The following is a 14,795-nucleotide window of genomic DNA, read 5'->3' as shown; positions in this document are numbered from 1 at the left end:
ACTCCTCGGCATTTATATATAGTCTCGGTATCTTGGCCCCGCCGACCCTTCCGCCGCCCGGGACCGCGTCCAGGGATCGGTTGGATTTACCGCATTACTGGTTGGCCGGTCGGCTCGTTTGTTATTTTGAAAAATTCTTCTCGTCTCTGCCCTTCGCGCCGTGAGTGGCCGCCGTTGTCAACGGTCGGCGTGGTGGGGGACGGCCGCGGTCGTCGCGATCGGTTCGGAACGGATCGGCGAGGAAACCGCTCACGGTGGACCAACGCCGATCGGCGACCGTCGCCTCGCCTCGGCGCGGACAGTGAGACGCCGTCCGTTCCTACAGCGGGATATCTGCACGTCGCTGAGGACCTTTCGCCGACGATTTTTCGCCGGGGGTCCATGCCACGAATCGATCGACAGTGGGGCGCGCGATCCTCTCACGTACATGTTAGCTATCGATTTATACGCGGCATGTCCGCTTGAGGTCGGCTACTGCGATCGCTACTGCGGATGTTGCTCTTGAACTGTAATTGTCGTACAGCGTATGTAGAGTATTTTTGGACCAAAGATGACGGTATATAATGAGATTTTTTCATCCTATAGGTAAATTTTTACTTCTCTCATTTTGACAGTAAATTAATAAGCGAATGAACTAATGGATGTATGAAACGAGGAATCGATACGGTTGATCTAGCAATCTAATAACCTGATAACTACTTTTAATTATAATGTAATATGTAAAAGTACGGCGTATTGGAGGGTGTATAGATTTTTTTGTCGCAATTTCTGATCAACCGATATACGAAACGTTTCTTTATCGACTTGATAATATACCTACCGATGTCGTTCTTACTATTTAAAATCCTTCGACGCGGAAGACACGAATATAAAACGCAAACGCAGAACAGGTTAGAAAAAATAGTAGAATTTATGATAGGTTGGTTTGAACAATTTTTTAACTAATCGTGTATATTCATTTATGTTATACCGTTCACCAAACTTAGAATGCTTGTAATTTTATGATAAAGTATCACCGTGTATTTATTCCACATGACTTGACGCTCTCAAACGGAGTTGTGTAGTTACAAGAATTACGACACGACTACCAAAATATATAATATATGATTAAAAAATAATCAACTGATCTATTATAACCTGGTTTTTTATACAGTTTTTCTTTGTTTTTCTTTTGCTCTCTCTTTCTCTCTTTTAGTGATCTCTTTTTTCTTAATTATTTTACAGATTTCACATGGCACTGTAGATATCTTTTTTAAACGCCGTAAATCATATAGAGGAGTCTTTTCGCTAGCTGAAAAACGAAGCCTAAACCATGAAACTAAAATAAAAAGACAGAACGAAACTACAAAAACGAACGGAAGAAGAAGACGTGAGCCGTGTGATATTCTGAGGCGAGTACCTTCTGCATCGTTGCAAATTTTTACCCAAACCGTAATTATAAGTCCCACACTCAACATCCTTGAAATATTACGTATATATTCATGAGACGTATAAAGCTTTGCTATTATGATTTTTATTTAACTCTCAGCTTTACAGTGAAAAAATATGTCTCAATTACGTACATGTATAATTATGTCCTTATACAGGGTGTCCCTAAATTGCCTCCCACGGACTAGCCAGCATGATACCTCGTTAAAATCGAACCGAGAATTTCTTTTCCGAAAGCTTGTCTGACGCATAGTTTTTGAATTATAAGCGATAGCGCTAGGCCAATCAGAGTGCACCATTTCATCTGGATTTGCCGCCACGGAAATTGCTGTTTTGTTCGACTGGGTGAATTATTATTATTTGTTTACGAATTAAATATCGGCACCTCCCCTCTCTCCCTGTTGTACCCCTTTTCGGGCGCTGACCTCGGTATTGTTGCCGCGGCACACGCTGCCGGCCGCACATCCATGGGCGCACGGGTGTGTGTAAACAGAAGTGCATCCTCAAGCATAAGGGGTACAGCAGCGAGAGAGGGGAGGTGCCGATATTTAATTCGTAAACGAATAATAATAATAATTCACCTAGTCGAACAAAACAGCAATTTCCGTGGCGGCAAATCCAGATGAAATGGTGCACTCTGATTGGCCTAGCGCTATCGCTTATAATTCAAAAACTATGCGTCGGACGAGCTTCCGGAAAAGAAATTCTCGGTTCGATTTTAACGAGGTATCATGCTGGCTAGTCCGTGGGAGGCAATTTAGGGACACCCTGTATATGTGAAAGTATAAAAATTATATAGAAAAAATTTACAGCCAATAGTAATTGGCGCGAACCAAAATATCACAGTTACATCATAAACTTACGTTTCACCTCGAACGTGGAAGTTCGATTTCAACTCGAATGAACTATTTTTAGTCTCACCCGCCTTGTTTCCAGTTTCAAGTCATGTTTTTGGCGGTACAATAGCTACTTTAATCGATATCGAGTGATTCACGATATAACAGGATCGAAATGCACTCGTTTAAAAAAAAAAAAGAAAGAAAGAAGTAAAAACACAAGTCTGAGAGTGGAAAATATGTACGTTTTTATATACAAACAATATTTCAAATCGTGGCACAGTTGATTTATTGTTAGGTTTTTTGTCATGAAAAAATCCCTGCTGCTTAGTCCAAATGCCAGTAGCCCTTGTGCTGATTCTCAAATGCAAATTGTTATCCCTGGAAAAAACATTGTCACCAATGATTGCGGTGTCAAGGCATCGTCAACGAATGACGGTTGCTTGCAAAAAATGGTTGACCGTAAAGTTAAGTGCGCGAATAATAACCACTGTCTATTAATTGCTAACACAATGTAGCAGCAGAAGCAGGTAAATATACGCGTCATTGAATTTGAAGTAAAGATTCCATTTGAATAATTCCAGGACGGCGATTGCGTAAAACTTGCGTTAAGTAAATGATTGCAAATAATTCTAAGAAAATTCTACACTTTTTATTTCTTCCTTGGGACATTGCAATAATAAAATAAATTTATACTTTGCATTGATTTATCGTTATTTTCAATTGATTTGCACAGAAAACAAATATTGTTGTGTAGTAACGATATGTCCTATAAATTTCCCGCAATTTCGGGCGGCTGCAATCGAATTCAGACATGATTTGCAGAAAGATATCGAAGAATGTACAAATGGTAAGAATGGCTGTACAAAACGCGAGGCGTTACTTTCATAACTAGGCCACCCTCCATACGAAGCGTGACCGTTTTCGTTGCTGTCGATCCCATACGCGTCATACTTTGCTGACACGCGAGGTCCAAGGTAAAACTATTTGTCGGTACACTCACGTCAGGGGCGAAAGGTAGCACTTATATTTTCTCGTCGGTATCAATTACATGTATCCGCGAAGAACGTACAGAACCCAAAGTTTTAGCAAACTAATCTTTGGCATATTTTATACGACCTTTCGCTCCGTGTATCGTGTGCGAATTTAAGATGATTCCGAAAAACTAGGTAGACAGAAATAACATTCGTTGAAACATTTCAATTCAGTATCTCCGAGTGAAAATCTTGTTGCAATTCTGCGAAGCCAGTTTACAAAGTAGTTGCACGTCGTTATAATTATACTTCAACCGACATTATCGTATACAACATACGCGTACGATCAATTACCATTCACCATTCACCTGCATTTGATACCGATGGAACGAGATTTTCTACGGTAAGCTTTCAGTTGGGATTTATCACGTGTTTGTACCTTGCAATGACATCGTTTTGCAGTATAACAGCGATGAAAAGTAAATACACTGGGTATACTGAATCTTAAAATTGTTCACACGGTTTTGAGTGGGTGGATCTAACTAAAAAGTTGGACTCACCGAACCATTGAGCTTTCGCGAATCTGTAGCTACAGATAACGATGCACCATGGATCACAAAAAATTGAACAATATTCAGGTTAAGGCATAATGGAATTGTGTAATAATTTATTACAGCCCTATGCAATGGCGGTGTTAAATAACAGTTTCGATCAGCATTCGGCTGACTTCAATTACACGCGAGTAAATAACCCCTCGGACTCGAGGCGTTTACGATTTGCTTCCTTTGTTTATACAGTGCGTCGTGCATTCGCCAGGGCCTAATTAGAGAGTCGGCGACATCTTGGTTGTCGGTATGAGAAAAAGAGAAAAAGGATGTATGAAAAAAAATTGTAATCTTGTGCCCGGCAATAAATTTCGGAATGAGAACTGGTTGGTCAAGCATGTATGGGAGGTGTAACCAAACTTTGCCGGTCACCCGTTCCCGCTTTTACAAGCCTCAATTTTACAATGAAATGTGTGGAACTTGTTTGGCATACTCTAAAAATATACGCGGCTAAGCTAATTGCTTGAACATCTAATTTTGCTAAAAATTCGGAATTTCTATGCGTTTTGTTATTTCCTTTTGTATCATCCGTTGTCATTGTATCGTAAACTTTTTATAAAAACGACTTGGGATCATTTCACTAGTTTATTACTTACGTTTATTCGCGATGCACAATGCAAACATTTTTATTGTTTAGCGAGAAGTTGCGTAACATAATGTAGTCGTGATGAAACTTTTTCACCAGGTGTTGTAACGTCTGTTATCGATAATAACAACAGGTATAGACGGCTCCGAACTTCTTCCAGCGTGAAATCTTCTTCTTTCTCACCGTTTTCCATGTGCCCGAATTTGCAAATCAAAAAGCATTTCTGCGGAAAGGCAAGTCTCACACATACGCCATTTGGTAAATTGTCTTCGCGATGTTTTTATTATTGCTAGTATTTTCTACTACAGTGCCAACGGGTGCAGGATAAATTTGCGTGTTTTATGGTAATCGAGGCATGTCAAATATTGACTCTAGCGATCAATGGTATATTAGTATAATAAAATTTCACGCATACTGTACAAGCTGCATGATTTTTTGCTTCTACGTTTATAAAAACGGTCGAAACACTTTTATCCCAAATATAACATATCCATGTTCCGATATAAAAATATGGAAACAGCTGCGGCGTTTGAATTTGTCCGAACTGCAAATCCTTCAGTATACAAGTTGTACCCGTGTACCGAACCCTGGTGGGTTTCATTATCTTCGACGTGAAGTCGACGTATTCCCTTTTCTCTATAGTCGTCCTCCACGACTCGAAGTACAGCCAGACAGCCTTTAGCTCTGGACAATAAACGTGTACTTTGGTGTGGTCCTTTTTACCGGGATCTTCGAACACTGCTTGCAGTCGTAGCATTGAAACTGACATTGAAACTGGTCTCTCTGAGGCCGGCGCAGCTTTCAGGTTTCCTATTATGGTAGATGCGTAAGGGAATGCACAGGCAATTTTACAGTCACCTCGATCTTGCAGTATGCGATTTTTTTAAATGCAGTACAAGAGCTCTTTCTTGCCCCTTGTGTATTTCAAATGCAGAAAGTATCTCTCGTCCAATCGTTAATTAAACAGTTAATCAAGCGACCCGTACTTGACTCTCGCGGCAAGACAAGGACGGTACCTTCTTCAATTTGAATAAATACCAATACCCACACGTAGTTTTACTATTCTTTGATTCATTTCTTCGACGAGTTACAGTGACGTTGGTATATTAATAAGCCAAACCTACAACGTACCTGAGAAACCTATTAAACAATACCGAAATCCTCTTAATAGTAGGAAAAAAAAAAAAATTAACACAAATAATGCTTACGTCTGGCTGTTGTTTTTAAGAAAAAATTTTTCACCAACTTAAAACTGGTACGCTACAACGAATTGTGCAATGGTCGTAATATTGTTGACGCACGAAATTTTATTTATTTTTACTACTTTTTCTACGATTCACGTATAACAACATACGATAATGAGGAATCATAAACTTTTATCGGCAGGCATGCATTCATTGTCAGACGGGCTTCATTTGCCCTCGATCAGCCAAACAGAGATTTGTCTGATGGACCTGCTCACAGACGACGGTCAGCTCTTGATAGACAGCCGATTGCACAGGTTCATTATAATTACTTGCGTAATTTTTTCGTTTTTCTTTCTTTTTGCTTCTTTCTTTTTTTTTTCTTATTACCAACACGCACGTCACACACCGACACGGGAAAACCATACTTTGGTACTTACCTTCACAACTCTTGCCCTTCGTTCTAATTTCGGATGTAAATATTCTTAATATAAGCCGACTAATGAAACGCGACCATCGTCACTGCATATATCCGTCTTAATTATTGCGCCACGTATGTCTGCCCTTTTTACCGTGCTCCGGTGAACCGTAGGTACCGTTCCGTCGTACGGATGTCTTGACACGCATCTTCTTTATTTCATCGTTACCGTCGTTTCGGCAGCTATGATCCTGAGATCCGAGTTGTCGAACAATATAGAGACCTACGTACGAAGTTTACAGTTGTACAGTTTACGGTCCTCGTTACTTACCTTTATTTGCATGTTACCCAATTCTTCCGACTTTTTGACGTGTGGCCGTAATTATTAGTTTCATTATGTCCACGTCGCCAATCAATTTTCTTCATCTTATACGACAAGCTCTGCGTCTCAGCATCCTTGACGTCAAGACTAAGCTGACTCGTATCGCGAGGATGAACTGGGAGTCGCATTTTACCATATCACACGGCGTATATTTATGTAGGTACTTAATTTATGGTTAGATACATCCGTCGGTTGAACTTTTCTTCGTGTTTATTCAAGGCTCTAATTACTTAACCGCAGTGAATAATAATTTCTGGCCACAATACAACGGCGTGACGTCCGTTATCAAAAAATTATATAAATCAGCTTGCGTAGGCAATATCGAGTTGTCTGCGTCAATCGTTCGTGACTTTTAGTGGCGGTATGTGGCTTCGGGGTCATCTAATGTTTTTACCGTGTGCATTGTATTGTGCTCGACGAATTTACACTCGAGTTACGTATTATTGCACGCGTGTGAAAATCTTTCGGCATTCCGATTAAAGTCTTCGCGTCAAATTGATTTTGCTTTAGTCGGTATACATTGTTCCTGACCATAGCATACGCGTGTCATTCCATATACGGCTTGATAATAATCCGAAACTCGAACCACCGCGCCTAATGAAACGTGAAGAAGTTTTTTTATTAGATTCTAGAAAATCTTTATTCGTGAATATTTTATCAACCTGTTTTCTTATCTTAATCTTCTTCTCTTTCCTTTTCTTCGTCTTTCTACTGCAGACTTGACGTCAAGCGCGCTTTTGCACGCGTATCCGGGACGATCTCCATTTTTTTTCTTGTATAATTAAATATAACTAACTGAAAAAACGGAGGACTTCAACTTGCTTCGAAAAGTCATGGCTTTCATTTTTTTTTTTTTTTTTTTTCATACCATATACGTGTATATTCATGCGAATGTTAAAGTTTTAGACGCATGGCATCTATGAAATAAAATTCACGAAATAGTTGATATATTTTACGGGTGTTTCTAAAAATAAGTAAAAAAAAAGTTTCTCACGTACAATTCGATGCAACGACCAATGTTTCCGGATGGCAACATACATTCTATGAACACCTCAAATCGGTTCTCGTTGCATCACTTGCACAGTGTGTCATTACAGGTTGAAACAATTTCTCGCAATATTCTATATAAAATTGTAAAAAGACAATGGTGAAACGTGACGTAGCGACCTAAATTGACGAAAAGTATTTTCAATTGCTTGTACTACTCGTAATTACGCCTTTTAAAATTGCATAATCATCTTGACTTTCTGCTCGAGCGTATAAAAAACTGACGGAAGAAAATGCGTAAGAGACTGCAGAAACAATAATATATACAAGTACAAAATATACAAGATCGAGAAAAACGGTGGTTTAGAAAAAATGTTAATACTAATGGCATGATTGAATAAAACAACACGGAGATACCCTCATCTCGGCTTATTATACGTGGCAAACTTTAGTGTTCGCGAATAGATTAAGTTTTTCTTACATCCCGTGCGTGATTTTACTCATTCTTACCGTGTGATCTTAATTGATGCTTATCCCGAGCTGCGTATATATTTGCATTTTATTACGGTAAGGCGGCATTCCTCGCATCTAAAAAACAAAGCGTAGAAAATTGCCGTACGAGAAGTAGTACGTTAAAACTTTGGTGTAAATATAATTAGATAAGCTTTGCCGAACGTAATAGTTCGAACGATTTCATTTGGATTCATATGGATTCACGTATAGGACAGCCATAATCTGCAGTGCTGAAAGTGTAGTAATTTGGAAAATGAAAGAGATTTTAAGTGTATGTTATTTATTAGGATTTTATTTTTGTATTCTTTTTTTTTCTCGGAATTTGGAAAGGTGCTATAATCAAACGCAGTTTGAATGAACGATAATTGTTCATTGGAAATCGCTGCGAGGATGTTAGCATGCGAATATTCAATCGTCCATTATGTGTGGAAAAGAAAATAAATAGTTACGAGCCTTATTAACAGCGTGCTTCAGGAGATGGTACTTTACAACGTATTAGTGCTTGTGAAAAACACGTTGGTCGAAATTTTTTTTCCCATACTCCATCATGGCGGTCTCAATCATCATTCAACAACTAACCTCCAAGCATAATGCATCACGCGACGCAAGAAATATTTCCGGGATTAGGGAGATCAACGGATGATTTTTTTTATTTTTTTTCACTACAACTGAAGTTAGCTAAATTCACCAGTAATAAATTGCAATTAATTTTCTTTTTACCTTGTCTCCTGTTCTTTGTTTCATGGAGTATTACAATTGCGATTAGTATTAGTACTATTAGTACAGATACTTGAATCGTGCAACACCAACGAACCGGACTATCATTGCGTAATTATGTATGAATGATTAAGCAATAAATATTGATCGAATAAAATTAGCTGAATTCCTCAGGCACGTTGCATATTTGCGTAATAATTTCTTGGATATTTTATTTTTCATCACCTCCGTATTCTTTGAAGTTATTAACTTTTAGCTGGCGCGTTTATCAGGCGTAACATTGCTGGCACTTTTGGGTCGATTAAAATTAAAAAATATCATGGCGACGTTTTTTTATCTTGTAAAAGACACTCGAGTGAATAACCCCCAAAAAAAAATTCAAGTAAAAGCATTAAATTTCTTAGTTACGGCCAGCAATTTTCGGTCGGGGTCTACAACGACCCCAAAGTACCAGCAATATTATAACAGATAAAGGTGCCGGCTAGAGGTTAATTGATATCTGTAATATTAATAGACACGGGCTCATAGTTGATTCCAGTTATCGCGTCAAGTTTTACTCGCTTACAGATGCAGATAAAACGATTTACGATCCTGATGTGCGAATCCGACCGCAGCAGTGAGAATAACGCGTGTATAAAAAAAATTCTGCACTACCAGGAAGAATGCGTTAGCCTCGCGGGGTTGATTATGTGTCTACATACCATAAAATGAATGAGGTAAAAACTAGTCGAAGGATAAACCTTCTTCGCGAGTTTTTCAAGTGCGCTTCTGTCGCTAAATACAGGTATATCGTAGCTTATAAATATCTGCAAAAATGCAGAAAGTGCAGGTCAATTTTACTCATTCGATATTTACGATATGCAATCATCGGTAGTTCGACGAATGCGGAAGACTTTTGAATCCCTCCCAATTATTCCTTGAATTAATGGGATTTGTATGACTGTAAAAGAAGCCCTCGCCCGACGTCGATTTATGCGACCAAGATAACTGAGAGAACCCGAACCTCACTCTCGTACATTTGGCGAACACGATCGGAGGGGGGGTACGCAGAATTTCGCACTACGCATTTGCAATGGCCGCGGATGATCAGGCCAGCGTTTATTACACGCGGTTTTATTCCCGCGTTTATACGAGGCTTAACGCTATCTCTTCTTGTCATTGTACGGGCATGCCAATATAATATATGTATATTGTGTATACATATACATATATTTATAATAGCGAGATGATATGTAAATTATTAATATAAAATTCCTGTTTTGTATTATGATATAATCAGCTAGTTGTGTTTTGTGTAGCTGGAACGCGTTTCCTATAATTTTTATATGAGTTTCAAGCAGTATTCCAACGTCATATTTAATACGCATATGCGTACGTTTTTATTTCATGCCTTCGTCCACTTTTAATTTCGTTTCCAAGTGTGAGAGTCGCCGTCGAATGATGTGCTATTGAGGTTTTCATACACACGGTATGTATTGTTTGATCTTGAAAACAAATCAGAGGGTACAGATAACTCATTGTGTCGGTTTTTTGTACTTTCGCATTATTATATTTTTCCATTACTTTGCACTTCTGCGCAAGATACGTTATGTATCCTGTATACTCGAGGTTCGGGAATAAAATTCGCGAGGCGAAAATTCGGCGAAGACCACGTCGTTCTGCTGCAGCAAAAAAAAAAAAAAAAAAACCAGTTTTCGGTGGAATGTATGGGTCGGCACATCATACTATTTAACAGTTTTATTTATTCATCAACATGATTAGAATACAGTAAAATTGCGTGGAAATATTTGAATTTGATAGGGTGTAGAGGGGCGATCCAGGCTTTTCAGCTGCAAACCAGAGGGGAGAAAATATGGTTCTTTTACTTATTACTTTCTTCGCTATATTGCATTTTTGACAATAACAAAACACGCCTGTAGATGACTAAATTATAAACTTATAGCTATTACAGCTGCGTTATAATATTTTTATTTTGCGAATGAAGGGGAAAATATTGAAAAATAATGTAGAGACTGCGGTCGTTGTCATCTGGCGTGAGAATCATATAAATTGAACACTGCAACAATGCCGCTGAGGAAATAAAGATACAAAAATAACAATTGCGTGGATTGTCATTCATAAACCGGATTTACCTGTGAAAAATATGGTTGAAAAAAAAAAAAAAATCAACATTCGATCGTATTTTACCGAATGTTGTCAAAAAATACACGCAAAACGATTCATAATTGTATGATATCAACAACAGCCTCAGTTCCCTCGCAGGTAAATAGGAATATCGGTACGTATGAGAAGTCTTCCCAATTCGTGTCACATTTCTAAAAAGTATGAGTTATAACACGTATGCGTATCCGCGTGATGCGGGAATCTCATTCTACGCGTATATTTTAAGGATCGTCGTTATCCGAACGTAATGTATTACCTACCGACTATTCAACTATAACCATTTCTGATTGTTTGAAAAATATCGTTCGTTACGAATCTGCTGAATATATATTCACGAAAGCCGTAGAGCACGTACGTAATATTGCGCTATTTTAGACGACAAATTATGAGCCGTGTAATATCACGCGTGTAAGAAGAGATATGGCAAACGATATTACAAATCGCTACAATCGCGAATTTTTGCGGATGAGTTATCGTTGGTCAACGGTGTCGAGCTCTGTCCAGTCTTGTTTTCTCTTCGCCAGCGTCGCGTGTGATAAATATCGTCCGAAACTCACTCGTTTAATCATAGAACAGAAAAATATGCGCGATGACTATAAATGTGTCGGCGATTGGTGAATTTATTATTCTAGGTGGTCGGAAACGGCGTATAATTACGATCGTGATAACGAGACACGGTATTTGACGTCGGTAGGAAAGCACTCCGGGCTGAGTAACGATGACAAGGGCGTAACCCTGATCGTATGTTTCCAAAATCCTTCCGAAGTATTTGAAAGACGTATCGTAAGCAGCGCGCCAAGTTTTACCCTGCGAATTAACACCGCCACCTTACATTACTTCTCTCTTTTTGCCGAATTTACATACTTTACGTATCACAAATATCCATTACTAAAAATTTATATCCATGTTTTTCTTCACCGATTCTTTTCTTACACGCAGTAATTTTATTTGTATTATTTCTTTCAATTGATTTTCCTTTTTTTCAATGTATTTATTTATAATGATGTTCAGCTTGCGCATTACAAGGAATTCTCTGACAATGTGTACTTGTAAGATTTACGCAAGCGTTGTTGATAAGATTGTAAACTTCAAACTAGGTATTTTTGAGAACAAATCTGCAGCCATTGTCATACTGTTAAATTATTATATAACAAAGCTTACGGTGGGTCATTCAATGTCCAGAGTGGTTGATCGTTGTAACCTTGTTATATGGTTACATGTATATACGAAAGTTTCTAGAACAAAGCCGCTACAAAAAAAAATTGCACGTTCATTCGACCAAGTGTACATTGGACGACTGAAAATAATAATTATGATAAAAATAACAATAAGTATAACAAAAATGGATCTAAGATAAATTTGCAAATGAGTAAATCTCCGAATCAGCATTAATAAGTAATTAGCAAGGAAATATTGTACTGACGCAGGTATGTAACCCCCGGGCATTGGGTCTAAAAAAATATACATCTTCTCGAATTCTTTTTTTTTTTTTCCATCAGTCGTATTCCTTCCACACTCGGCAGCTATGCTACCGTGAAACTTGTTTAGTAGGCTACTGACGTACGTCTTTAATACATATGAACGTTAAGACGATGTTCATAATTTGTTCCCGCGTGTGAGATCCGTTACAGGCATATTTCTGTGTTTACTTCACCGGGTGCTGATTGTAATTCTGAAATACCGCATGATTAACAAGAAAAATACTACGCATATAAAATTTACGGGAAATTGGCTAGACTTATTGGCAGGTCCGCAGGTTATCGTGCCGCTACTTAGTCATTGTAATAATTACAAATGAGTAACCAAAATATTTTGAATCGATTCTATTCGCGTGGATTATGTATTAAGTGTGGACGAGTATGCAGCGGAAAGAAATAAGATATGAAAAATAGATAAAAAATAGTCGCAAAATTTGTCCGTACAAAGTATATAATTACAGATAACTGTATATCGGTATCCATGTAATATTGGGATAATAATATTTCGTAATATACATGTTAGTTTTAGTATATTGTTATTAGTTGCAAATGTTTGAATTTTTTTTTTCTTTCGCACATTACAGATTCCAGGCAAGAATCAGATGTTAAACATTTTATGGCTGAGCAGGTGCGCAGATGTAGTTTATGCTTGTGTACGTCAACCAACGACCCGGGCTATAATTTATTTTCATTTCAGAAACCAGTTTCGCTGGCGTGTGATTTGCAAAGGGCAAATGAACACGTTTGAATATCTTTGTCTGATATTATATTATATATTGCAGGGATGGAAGAAAAATAAAAATAAAATATATACGTAATTTTTGTTGCAAAAGTTGCTCAATGGTTGTAAAATAATCGTAGACATGGTAACAACCGCAAGAACACTTCAAAGCTCGCGTTGTTTGTTTAATATCGTAGCTCGACAATGTTACTCGAAAATTTTGCTCATTCATTTCAAACGTTCACAAAGGCATATCTCTTATTTTACCCCCGACGATTTTGACGGTCAGACAGTTTTCCGCTTTCACCCCTTTGTCTTCCATTCTCCCGCAAGTTTCAAAATTGCACCTCTATGTAGATACGTCGGTATATTTGTGTGCACTTACGGCTGGATAGCGTTGTGTTTGCCTCCCTCCAGAGCAAGAATGCTTTGTTTCCGTAGTCTGAGTGTTTAAAGCGCAGACGAATGAAGGGTTGCGCGACACGTCTGAGTATCTATATGCGAGAATCTTCTGTGCACGGAACCCCGAGTCTGGAATTGCGGAACCGTACAATAAAAGTGCGAAATGGATCTACGCTCGTATAGCCGGGATGATTTTTTACGTGCGCGGTCGTTTGAAAAGCGTCGTCTGTTTAATTTCTTTCATTAGATTTCACTGCTTCTTTGGTCTGATGTGGCTCTGGAATGATGAAAATAATTGTTGAGAAAAGATTTGTACAATCCCATTCGTACATTCCGTAATCTAGCCTCGAACGAAGCTCGTATAATCACTATTTATTAAAATTACACCATTCGGTATACCGATATTATATACGTATTTGTTTTTGCTCTTAAAACTGGAATCCTTGACGAAGATAATATGGTCTCCGTATATTTTTTCGATGCGAATGTATGTGCGTGTGTGTTAGATTGCTTCAAAAAATAATTGATTTGGTTTTTCGATCCTCCACTTCGTGAAATCATAGTCTGCGATTTTTTTAAGCGGTGCAGCATCGAGATTTTGTATTCGCCATTTAATTAACACGCAAGAAATCCAATTCTGACCGTTGGCGGGGGATAATAATTGTTTTATATAACGGACGGAACTCCGTACGGTAACATTTGAGAACTTGAGCAAATTTATTTATTGCTCAAAAAAGGTGCTTTTAAAATGGAATTACATATATTACATATTATTACTTGTAATAATTAAAAGTAAATTTTCTAAAGTTGAAAATTAATTGAAAGACATGATTTTCTAGTGGTTGAAATGCTTTGCAAAAAGAATATACATGACGTATGTTTGGTGCGAATGAACTGCTCCGTCACGATGCCATTGCACGGTGAATGAGCATTGTATACCTAGCTTGATAATTCATACACGTGGTTGTGTGCAAATCATCGTGACGAGTGCCAGCGTCACTAATTGAGGGAATTATACGTTTGCATATGCCGAATCAAAATGAAACAAATAACGAAGGCGAAAGAAATTCGGTTTGTAATAATAACCCGTAACTCGACACTTGCAACATTAGGTGTATGTATATAGGAGCGAAATGAATGTATCGCGTGCAACGTAATTTTTCGCAGTATTTATATATGTGTGAGTTTGATTTATCTTCAATATTATATGTTTATGTAGCCATAGAGAAATTAAATTTTTTTTATTCGTAAAGTTTGTTTCAAAGCTGAGCTACAGCCTTGTATTAGCTAACAACTAAATTTTATCAGTTCCTGTTGTGCTATAAATTTATTTATTAGTTATCTTTTTAGTTATTTTTATGAGTTATTTTTCAATTTCCAGACGCAAAATGTTGCGCCATC

The 14,795-nt window shown here is 37.9% G+C and overlaps 1 protein-coding gene across 11 annotated transcripts in view; it reads left to right on the top strand.

Annotated features, from left to right (window-relative positions):
• Positions 1-14,795, top strand: part of LOC124302658 (HEAT repeat-containing protein 5B) — a 77,174-nt gene that overhangs the window by 40,370 nt on the left and 22,009 nt on the right. The window contains exons 1-2 of one of the 11 annotated variants that reach the window (XM_046759034.1): positions 243-585; positions 1,225-1,391. The exons of 8 other annotated variants lie outside the window; for them this stretch is intronic. The gene's annotated coding sequence lies outside the window, so the exon portion shown is untranslated. Of the gene's footprint in view, positions 1-242; positions 586-1,224; positions 1,392-9,983; positions 10,099-14,795 lie in introns of those variants that run through there. 2 more of the 11 variants (XM_046759036.1, XM_046759038.1) reach the window with 2 other exon arrangements.

This window comes from Neodiprion virginianus, chromosome 4 (genome assembly GCF_021901495.1).
Source record: "Neodiprion virginianus isolate iyNeoVirg1 chromosome 4, iyNeoVirg1.1, whole genome shotgun sequence".
Lineage (NCBI taxonomy): Eukaryota > Metazoa > Arthropoda > Insecta > Hymenoptera > Diprionidae > Neodiprion > Neodiprion virginianus.
This window is presented reverse-complemented; position numbering and strand designations above follow the sequence as displayed.